The 11,710-nt window shown below is 49.1% G+C and overlaps 1 pseudogene; it reads right to left on the reverse strand.

Moving 5' to 3' along the window:
- Nucleotides 1–10,452: 10,452 nt before the first annotated feature.
- On the reverse strand, nt 10,453–11,439 carry LOC113606257 (putative uncharacterized protein FLJ36797; annotated as a pseudogene).
- Nucleotides 11,440–11,710: the final 271 nt, after the last annotated feature.

The following is an 11,710-nucleotide window of genomic DNA, read 5'->3' on the forward strand; positions in this document are numbered from 1 at the left end:
GGACACGCTGCCCGCTGGGGGTCACACGGCCGGTCCTTCTAGCTGAGCCCCGCTCATCACCCTGAGCACTGCGCTGCCCTTGCTGCCCTGAGCACAGTCGTGCCTGGATATTGACGAGGCTGGCTGTCCGGTTCCTGCCGTGGGTGCTGCATGGGGTCCAGGATGGGGCAGGCCTGCTGCCCTTCGGCACTTAGTAGTCAGAGAGAAGCGCTCTGCTGCTGTAACGGGTGACCTGACCATGAAGCCACTCGAGGCTAAGACGAGGGTCACGGTCCTGAGGCTGGCAGCTACTCTTTGTTTCGGTGCGCAGGCTTCTCATTGCAGTGGCTTCTCTTGTTGCAGAGCACGGACTATAGGTGAGCAGGCTTCAGTAGTTATGGTGCGGGTTCAGTAGTTGCGGCTCATGGGTTCTAGAGCACAGGCTCAGTAGTTGTGGCACACGGACTTAGTTGCTCCACAGCAAGTGGGATCTTCCCGGACCAGGGCTTGAACCCGCGTGTCCCCTGCATTGGCAGGCGGATTCTTTCTTTCTTTTTTTTTTTTTTACAGTCTTCCTTTGTTAGCCAACTAAGCTCAAAATAATTATCCTAGACCTTAGGGAAAGATAAGGGATAAGAACCTAAGTACTTTCCACTGGATCAAAGGTGGCTGGTCCTGCACTTTCTGGTAGAAAAATGATCTTAGACCTTCAGGAACTGTATCGGCCTCTTTGTTAAAAGTTCCATTTTCAAATAACTTATTTCTTGGTGAAGATCTTTAAAGAGGGGGCGTGGCATTCTTCTCAAGCCTCTGGGTCCTCTCACTGCTGGCTTAACACAGCCTCCTTGAGGAATCTGCATGCTTTGGGACCGGAAAGAATATTACAGGCGAAGAGGTCAACCCTTTTATTGTATAAAGATGGAAGATACAGTCCAGAAAGATGGAATAGCATTTCTAGATTCAAACGGTGTGTTAACTGTAGTGGGGATGAAAATGAACAAAAAATGCAAATTTCTTAAATTTCAGTTAAATGTTCTTTCCCCTCATTCTCTTAGAAGTGAGACGTTTTGAAGACTGTGGACGTATAGAAACGATAGATAGATAAACAGATGGCACTTTGTCATTTATGTCTATAAATGACACACACATTTGATCCTTAAACCAAACTATTATGTAGTCGGGGAACATATTGTTTTATCCCCATTTTACAGATAAGGAAATAGAGTCTTAGTGACATCAAGTGACTTCCCCAAATTCACAGAGTAAGAACTTGACAGAATTGAGAACACAAATCGTGCCTGGTTTCAAGTGATTTTTTCCAGTATATTTATGACATAATATAGAGGGATACAAGGTTCAAAATGTATGTGCTCCTAACAACAAAATATCAGAAAGAGAAATTAAGGAAACAATCCTATTTACCATTGCATTGAAAAGAATAAAATACTTAGGAATAAATCTACCTAGGGCAGCAGAAAACTTGTACTCCAAAAACTATAAGACACGGATGAAAAAAATTGAAGATGACACAAACAGATGGAAAACTATACCATGTTCTTGGATTGGAAGAATCAATATTGTTAAAATGACCGTATTACCCAAGGAAGTCTACACATTCAAGGCAATCCCTATCAAATTACCAATAGCAGTTTTCACAGAACTAGAACAAAAAATTTTTAAATTCGCATGGAAACACAAAAGACCTGGAATAGCCAGAACAATTTTGAGAAAGAAGAATGGAGCTGGGGGAATCATGCTCCCTAACTTCAGACTATGCCACAAAGCTATAGTAATCAAAACAGTGTGGTACTGGCACAAAAACAGAAATATATATCAATAGAACAGGATAGAAATACCAGAAATAAACCCACACACTATAGTCAATTAATCTATGACAAAGGAGGAAAGAATATACAATGGAGAAAAGGCAGTCTCTTCAATAAGTTGTGCTAGGAAAACTGGACAGCTACATGTAAAAGAATGAAATTAGAACATTCTCTAACACCATATACAAAAATAAACTCAAAATGGATTAAAGACCTAAGTGTAAGACAGGATACTATAAAGCTCCTAGAGGAAAACATAGGCAGAATACTTTTTTTTTTTTTCAGTACACAGACCTCTCACTGTTGTGGCCTCTGCCATTGCGGAGCACAGGCTCCGGACGCGCAGGCTCAGCGGCCATGGCTCACGGGCTCAGCCGCTCCGTGGCATGTGGGATCTTCCCGGACCGGGGCACGAACCCGTGTCCCCTGCATCGGCAGGTGGACTCTCAACCACTGCGCCACCAGAGAAGCCCAGCAGAATACTTTTTGACATACATCGCAGCAATATTTTTTGGATCCATCTCCTAGAATAATAGAAATAAAAACAAAAAATAAACAACTAGAACCTAATCAAACTTAAAAGTTTTTGCACAGCAAAGGAAAACTGTAAACAAAACAAAAATACAACTTATGGAATGGGAGAAAATATTTGCAAATGATGCTACTGACAAGGGATTAATTTCCAAAATGTACAAACAGCTCATACAGCTTAAAAAACAAACAAAAAACCCACAACTCAATCAAAAAATGGGCAGAAGACCTAAATAGACATTTCTCCAAAGAAGCCATACAGAGTGTCAGCAAGCACATGAAAAGACGCCCAGCATGGCTAATTATTAGAGAAATGCAAATCAGAAATACCATGATGTATCACCTCACACCAGTCAGAATGGCCATCATTAAGAAGTCTATAAATAATAAATGCTCCAGAGGGTGTGGAGAAAAGGGAACCCTCCTGCACTGTTGGTGGGAATGTAAGTTGGTGCAGCCACTATGGAGAACACTATGGATGTTCCTTAAAAACATAAAAATAGAGTTACCATATGATCCATCAATCCCACTCCTGGGCATATATCCATAGAAAACTCTAATTCAAAAAGATACGTGAGACCCAATATCCATAGCAGCACTATATACAATAGGCAAGACATGGAAGCAACCTAAATGTCCATCAACAGGTGAATGGATAAAGATGTGGTACATATATTCAATGGAATATTACTCAGCCATAAAAAGGAATGAAATAATGCCATTTGCAGCAACATGGAAGGACCTAGAGATTATCATACTAAGTGAAGTAAGTCAGTTAGAGAAAGACAAATGTCACATATCACTAATATGTGGAATCTAAATAAATGATACAAAAGAACTTATTTACAAAACAGAAATAGATTCACAGACATAGAAAACAAACTTATGGTTACCAATGGGGAAAGCAGGGGGTGGTGGAGACAAATTAGGAGTTTGGGATTAACATATACACACTTCTATATATAAAGCAGATAAATGACAAAGACCTCCTGTATAACTCAGGGAACTCAATATCTTGTAATAATCTATATGGGAAAAGAATCTGAAAAAGAATATATATATGTGTATAACTGAATCACTCTGCTGTACACCTGAAACTAACACAACATTGTAAATTAACTATACTTCAATTTAAAAAATGGTTAAAAATGTATGTGCTCAGTTTAGTAGACGAGTCATAGAAAAATATGTTTATATTATATCCTGATAAGTTCATCACACCCCAAGTTGCCTGAGGATAAAGCAGTCCCTAGACCCTAATCTTTCCAGTTCAGTGAACCAAATTACTTCCTTAAAACATTTTTTTTCATTAATATAGGTCTGTTTACACTTGGGAAATTTTATTTGTTTTTCTTTTAAAAAGAAAATGACTGGTGGATTGTAAACTGATGTAAACCCTTTGAAGAGAGTTCGACAATATCTAACAAGACTATGTATTTCTTTTTCTTTAATTAATTAATTTTATTTTTGGCTGCGTTGGGTCTTCGTTGCTGCGCATGGGTTTTCTCTAGTTGCAGCGAGTTGGGGCTACTCTTTGCGGTGCATGGGCTTCTCATTGCAGTGGTTTCTCTTGTTGCAGAGCAAAGGCTCTAGGCGTGCAGGCTTCAGTAGTTGTGGCACGTGGGCTCAGTAGTTGTGGCTCACGGGCTCTAGAGCGCAAGCTCAGTAGTTGCAGCGCACGGGCTTAGCTGCTCCGCAGCACGTGGGCTCTTCCTGGACCAGGGCTCAAACCCACGTCCCCTGCATTGGCAGGCAGATTCCTAACCACTGCGCCACCAGGGAAGCCCCTAACAAGACTATGTTTAAATTTACTTTGCAGCCCAGCAATTCCGCTTCAAGGAATTTACCCTGAAGTTATACCTTCCATAGTATTAAAATGTAAAAACAGAAAGTAATTTATTGCACTTATTTGTAATTGTAAAGTATTGGAGATTGCCTAATTGTCCAAGCATAGGACATGCACACAGTAGAGCTGCTGTTAAAAACTGAGGAAGACACTGAAAAACAATAGGGAGTGATTTCCAGGAGATGTTACTAATCCCAAACAGGAAATTGCAAAAGAGCATATAGAGTATAAGTTTTGTGGAGAAAATAAGAAAACAAACACATCTGCCACCTTTACAAAAGGAAACAGAGTTGAGACAAACCAGAAAACAGTGAAATTGGTTTCTAGCCAGGCCTGGGGGTGGTGAGGGGAGATGGAATGGAAGGAATTTAGAAGGAGGGGCCTCTCTCTGTGCATTTAAAGTAGAGTTTTGACTTTCAGAAGCATATTCAAAACTACATGCTCAGAGAATAAAATTAAATCGATAAGAACAGGCAGGGGAAACCCCTGAACCTGAAAGGGCAACGCAGCAAAGGAATCCTATCATCCTTCAAAGGAAAGGAAACGGAAAGTAAATACAGAAGACAGAACAAACTGAGAACTTCTGAGCAAAGTGTAGTTTATAGATCACCTGGATTTTGTACGATGTGGTGAGAGGTGCTGGGGCGAGAATGCAAAACTCATCTCGACCTCCTTTAGTTGTTTTTGTTGCAGGGGTGAGGGCAAAGCAATTATGAAACTTTCAGACACATTATGGCATTGAGCAAGTAACGAAATATGTCGATGTGGTTAGAGTGGGGTCAGGAGGGCTCTCACTGTGATAAAGGGACATACACAGCTGCCATGAGAAGGCAAGAAAGACTCCTGAAATACGTAAATGCATGTATATGTGCTCACATATGTTTGTCTATGTATGTGTGCATGTGCATATATTTGTGTGTGTGTGTGTGTGTGCGCTCACTAATTGCCTAGATCTGTCTGCTGCAAGGGTCAAGAAGAACAGTCACCCCACTAGCAGTGAGCAACCTTGGTACCCAGATCTTGGTCTCTAATACCACTACAAGGACCAGCGTTCCTTGGGGGAATGGCTGATTCCAGGCTGGGGCAAGGAAGGTACAAGATGGGTCTGTAACATTTTACTGTGCCAAAAGCAGGGAAAAGCTCAGAAAATGACAGGGCATTTCGTGTGGGCAGGAGCCAGCTTACGGGGCGCTCACTGGTCCTTTTTTTTTTTTTTTTGCGGTACGCGGGCCTCTCACTGTTGCGGCCTCTCCCGTTGCGGAGCACAGGCTCCGGACGCGCAGGCTCAGCGGCCACGGCTCACGGGCCAAGCCGCTCCACGGCACGTGGGATCTTCCCGGACCGGGGCACGAACCGGTGTCCCCTGCATCGGCAGGTGGACTCTCAACCACTGCGCCACCAGGGAAGCCCTCACTGGTCCTTTTATGGACCAAATATGAGGAAACTAAGTGCATGCAAAGATGAATTATAAATCATCAGGCCTAGGACTCTGTGTCCTGAACACTTTAATACTTGCAACATCACTAATACGCAGATACATAAAGTAGTGAATGAGGGAAGAGGGAGGGTTCTTTCCTACCCCACGGCTGATGAGTGAAAGTGGAGGGTGTGCTGGGTTCCAACGCTAAAGAAGCAGGAGTGGACCAAGTTGGAACCCTCAGCTGAAGCCGATTTGGGGCAGAATATTAGCCAGATTTCACGTGTCTCTGCACAGACTACTTATTAGTTGCAAGTGAAACAAAAAGAGTGATTACACAGTGGAGACATCAAACAAGAACCTCATCAGGATTCAGACACCCAGTGAGAACTGGGTGGACGTCAGAGCCTCCGACATGCTATTCTGAAAAAGACACAGCCTCCTCTCTGTAGTGTTCCAGTTGAGACCGCATAATCTGAATCCAGTCCTGATGAAACATCTAACTAACCCACACTGAGAAATGGTTTATTCAGAAATGGGGGGAGGGGATATCTATAGTCTTCCAAAATGTCTGTGTCATAAAAGACAAAGAACGGTTCAGGAAAGTTCCAGATTGAGAGCATCTGAGAATAGAGCAATTAAATGAAATCCTTGCCCCTAGACTGCATTCTGCTCTGAAGGGGAGGACGTGTCTAAAAGACATTGGATCAATGGAAAAAACTGGAATATGGATGGAGATGAGATAAAAGTACTTTATCAGTAATGTTCATTGACTGAAGTTGACTACAGTGCTGTGTTTATATAAGAAAATATTCTTATTTTTAGGAAATACACACTGAAGTATTTGGGTGGTAAAGGACCAAGAGGTACAACTCACTCTTAACAGATTAGAAAAGTAGAGAGCATGCAAGTGACAAGGAACATGGAGGTAAGAGTTCACAGGAGGAGAGTCTGAGTAACAGGTGCATGGAGGTGCCTTGTACCATTTTTATTCTTGCACGTTTTCTGTAAATTTGAAGTTATTTCCAAGTAAAAGTCTAAAAAACGTGAATGATGAAATTTAAATAGATGAAATATTTAGGATAATTAAGTCACGCTACTTATGGAACAGATATGACGTAACTAAAATTTCTGCATTTATATGCTCGGTTTCAAAATCTGAACACAATCTACAGCTATACTGTCCTTCCTTTAAAAAAAAAGAGCCTACTCAGAGCTCCACTACTATCTGGCTGTGTTACATTATTTACCCGCATTTTCCTCATTTACAGCACAGCATTTTGGGGCTAGGGGATTAGTCTCATTAGTTAATTGAATGTTCCTTCCAGCTCTGCAAATCAGTGATTAGACTCTATTTAACCCATTCACAGTGTTAAATAAGCTACTTTCAGACTTTCTACATCTGCAATACCCGTTTGAAAATCAGTTCCAACAACTTAGAAATTCTTCCAGGCACAGAGATGCTTGTGGTCAGCTGGTTGGTCCAGAGATCCCACCCGTGTGTGCCAAGCAGGCCACTTTGTCAGGAAGCCTACTCTGATTTTGCTTGTCTTCCCCAGACTGTCCTTGGAGGTGGTGAGAAATAACGCTCCATTATCCAAAGATCTCACTTCTTCTCAGAATGAGAAGAACCTGGAAATGCTCTTCCAAGAACCAGGGGAATGGAAAGTCTCCGTGGGACGCAGCTCCACTTGCAAGCTGAGCCTCCCAGGGGTCAGGAGAAGCCCCAGGCTCCCTCAGAGCCTTTTATTCTCATGGTTCTCCTCAAGGTGTCCGGAGGAGAACAGTCATTTTGGAAGCAGAAATGTGGAGGGCGCCCCGAGGAAGCCAGGTCACCGTTGGGACGTCCTGATGGCAGTCTCGACGGGAGTCCCCCTCAGAGCCCATGTGACTTTCGCTGGCCGGCACCACCGGTTCATCACCCCTTTCCACAGCTTAGACGAAGTGGCCTTGAAGCCCATAGAGTGTCCTGTAATCTGATGTGTTCGTGGGAAGGGGTGGCCGGGGTAAAGGAAGAGGGAAGCCCAGCCCCCACAGACTCACCTCCCTGGGATGAACGAGGCGGCCTGGCTTATACACCCATGTCCCGTGAGTCTTCACCCGAGAGCCTCCACCCCCCATCTGCTCCGGCTGGCAGGTAACGTCGAGTTTCCAGGTGTGCAAGGTGGGTGACAGATCTTAAAGGGAACTTATCTGTAGCATCCAGCGGAGCCAACCTGTCTGCCCCTTGCCGTCGATCTCTCTGGACTCCTCAGCACAGTTGGACTGAATTTTCAGATCCTACTTCAGGAGATGGGCCACCACGTATGCATCCTAGAACCACTTCCGTCTTCCTCACCTCCTACATCCTCTCACGCACACTGCCAGCTCTGCCCACTCCTTCAACTCCGGATCTGTGAAACAGCCTCTCAGCTGCTCTCCCTGTCTCTGGTCTCAGCCCCTCTCCACCGCTCCCCAGTTGTCTTCCTGACACAAATAGGACTTTATTTCATTCCTTTCTGAAAACCCATCCAGGCCTTCAGAATACACCTCCAGCTCCTCAGCGGGGCCTGAGCCTGGGGCACTGGACCTTCTGAACCACCGCTGGCTCCTGCCTCTGGCCCCCGCCGGCCTCCTGGGTGGGGCTCCGCCTGCAAGGGCACCTCCTGCACAGCACACAGCCCGTGGCCCCTTCTGCGCCCCTTCCCCTCCCCCATCAGAGAGCCTGCGGGGAGATCTGGGCCTTCAAGCTTTGGCCCCCAGAGCTCAGTGGCTGCTGAATGAATATGATGTTTGGCACATAGAGTGGATGTTCTACAGTTTCAGGATATTTACTTGCTGGACGAGAAGGGGTGTGAACACTAAAACAGGGCTGAAGGGGCTTCCCTGGTGGTGCAGTGGTTGAGAGTCGATGCAGGGGACACGGGTTCGTGCCCCGGTCCGGGAAGATCCCACATGCCGCGAAGCGGCTGGGCCCGTGAGCCATGGCCGCTGAGCCTGAGCGTCGGGAGCCTGTGCTCCGCAATGGGAGAGGCCACAACAGTGAGGGGCCCGCGTACCGCAAACAAACAAACAAAAAACAACAACAAAAAAACAGGGCTGAAGGGAAGGATTGTGGTCTCTGAGGACCCAGGGCAGCTCAGCTCCCCTTTACCTCCTTGTGGCCCATGGCAGGCTTAAGGCTTGGACAGGAAAGAAAAGGCCAACAGGGAGAAAAAAAAAGAGGAAGAAGCAATGGAATAAGAAAGTGAGTGGAGAGAGAATGGAGTCACCCAGAGGCCTAACAGTGGCCTCGGGCGGGGCTCCCACACTCTCAGATGGGGAGTTTACTTGGGGACCACTGTGGTGGAGAAATGCCCCCAGACAGTCTCTACGCTCACCTGCTTCTATTTGTCACCAAACAAATCCAGCATCTCCTGAATGTGTGGTGAGGTGAGGAACTTCGTGACGCTAAGTCTAGTTTTTAATGCAATTCTAAGCCAAAGCGAAACTCCGTGTCCTCGTGAAGCTAGCATTTCAGTGGGGAGATAGAATAAACAAGGCAAACGAGTAAGCCAGAAGGAACACCAAGAGGAAAGTGAAGCAAGGATGGGGGACAGGAAGAGAGTTGAAGTTTTAAGTGAGGTGTCCTCTGGAGGCTTCTCCGAGGAGGCCCCAGAGTAAGTGTGAGAAAGAGGAAGAGAGCTAGTCCTGTGCTTCTTTAGCAGAAGAAGGTCTGGAGAGGATCCGCGGACGCAGAGTTCTGAATGGGTTCTATAAACGGCCAGTGGGGCTGGGGACCAGGGAGTGGCGTTGAAAGGTCTGTTGACGGAGGTGGGAAAAACCGTGGGCAGAGCAGGTTTGGGGTGAGGGTAAAATCACGAACCCACTTTGCCCCCCTGAGTTTCGGATGCTTTCTAGACACCCAGGTGGAGGTGCTAGTGAGACATGAGTAACATTTAGGGGAGAGGTCTGAGCTGAATATATAAATGCAAAGTCTTCAGCGCTAGACAGGACTTAAAACCAGGAGGCGGAGTGAGACCACCAAGGGGGCAGGTGGTGAGAGAAGATAAGGGGGCCGTGGGCCACTCCAAGGTCAAGAAGTTGGGGGGATGCAGATTCATCAAAGGTAACCCAGAGGGAATGGCCAGAAAGGTAGGATGGAAACCAGGGAGTGTGCCGTCTTGAGAGCCAGGTGAAGGGTGTGTCCCTTGGAGGAGGGAACCGTAGACTGACCCACTTGGCTGGGAAGTCAGGCGAGGGGAAGGCTAAGAACTGACCTGTGCACTGAGCAGCCGGGGGTGGCCGCTGACCTGGGGGAGCTGAGTCGCTGAGCCAGAACATCTAAGAACATCTAAGACGGTCTTGCAGGCCTAGGTTCAAGAGCCAATGAGACGAGAGAAACCAGAGACAAGAGTCTAGGGCAACTGCTGGGAGCTGTTTGTTGTAAAGGGGAGAGAAAGCGGTGGGAACAGCAGAGGAGATGTGGTCACCTCTAGCAGCGAGAGGGGCTGCGGCCAGGGCCCAGGGGGGGGGGCCCTTACGGGGGGGGGGGTGCAGGCGCACGGGGAGAAGGCCCCCTGAGCGGCAGCTTCTCAAACAGCCTGGGCCAAACCGGGCTCTGAAGGGCTCTGCGGGTCGGTCTCCACACTCCTGGGCTTCTGCTGTCACCCAGACCGCGCGCGCGGGTCCTGGGGTAGCAAAGGCGCTCTCGGATTCCCTCGGCCACACTGTGCTCTGGGTCCCATGGAAGCTTTCGTGCGCGTCCATCAAGCTCCAGCGGGGAGCAGGGCGCCTCAGAACTCCATCCTGCGGGATCCTGAACGAGAAACGGGGGCAGCGCCCAAACGGGGGCGCCGCGTCCCGCTCCGGGCCGGCGCGGGCCTCGCCATCCCTCAGCTCCCAGCAGCAGCACGCGGGAGACGCGCGCCCACGACCCCTGCGAGCGGGGCTCTGGTGGGGCACCCGCCCTGCGATCTTCCGCAACCCCACGCCGCGCCATGGGGTTCGGGAGCGGAGAGCGCGCCGGCTTGTGCAGCCAAGGGTGCGCACAGCGAGGTGACACCCTCGGCCCCAGCCACTGCCCTGCGCCACATGGCCGCTCCCCGGGACCGCCGCCGCGTGGCCCAGGCTGCGTCCGCGTCCCGGCTCTCCATGGTGCTGGGGCCGAGCGCAGCTCGATTCTGCGGTTTGCGTTCCAGCAGGGGCAGAAAAGAACTCCGGGGCTGGAGGAGCCAGAGGGGGCAGGCCCTGGGTCTCTTAAGGATGGTCGTTTGGGGTCCTCCCACCCGCCCCTAGGCGAGGGAGCAAGTTCCCGCGTGGGAGGAGCGCCTCCCGCGAGGGCGACACCCTGCCCACCCAGTGGTCCCCGCGCGCGGTCGTCCATCCATTCACTGCGGCTCCTGGAGCCGAGCGGCGGCCCCAAGACTCAAACCGAATCTATGAATGGGAAGAGGGAAGAGAAGCAACGTCCGTTTCCACTCCCTGCTTCCCCGCCCCCGCTGCGCCTCCCTCCCGACCGAGCGAGTCCAGCGCGAAGTGACAGGGGCAGGGGCGGGGGCACCGCGGGGGCTGCAGCGGAGGGGTCGAGTCTGGCTGGAGACAGCGCTATTTATAAACTCTGGAGCTCCAGGATAAAGAGGGCAGAGCGGAGTCCCCTCCTCCTCGAGCCCCGGAGCCTCGCCGGGCCCCTCCCCAGCGACTTTGATTTCATTACTCCCCCTCCTCCCCCCGCGGGCTGGCTGGCAGGTGCGGGGGTGGGAGCCGTCTCCGCCCGAGCAGCTTTGCCAAAGGTCCGGCTGCTGACGTCGGAGCGCCCGCTCCTGTCAATGAACGGCAGCGGCAGCCTGGGGACTGTCTGGCAACGAGGCTACAGACGTCATCGCCTCCTGTTGGACGCGGGGGGGGGGGGGGGTCCGAGCAGCAGCTCCGGCTTAAAGGAAAACTCTCCAAGTTCCAGGCAGCCAGGGAGAGTCGTTCCCGAGAGCACATGCGCCCCAAAGCCCGGTGCGCGCGGGCAGACAGGCTGGCACACTCACGCGCACACACTCAAACACACACGCACACTCGCACTTAGGTTCTCTGTAGGTGTGTGGGTCCAAAGTTGCGGCCGCGGGAGGATGAGCTGAAATGGACCGGTCTTCCTTGGCGCCT

This window comes from Aethalodelphis obliquidens, unplaced genomic scaffold (assembly GCF_003676395.1).
Source record: "Aethalodelphis obliquidens isolate GAN/ISIS:26980383/991018 unplaced genomic scaffold, ASM367639v1 scaffold3, whole genome shotgun sequence".
Classification (NCBI taxonomy): Eukaryota; Metazoa; Chordata; class Mammalia; order Artiodactyla; family Delphinidae; genus Aethalodelphis; species Aethalodelphis obliquidens.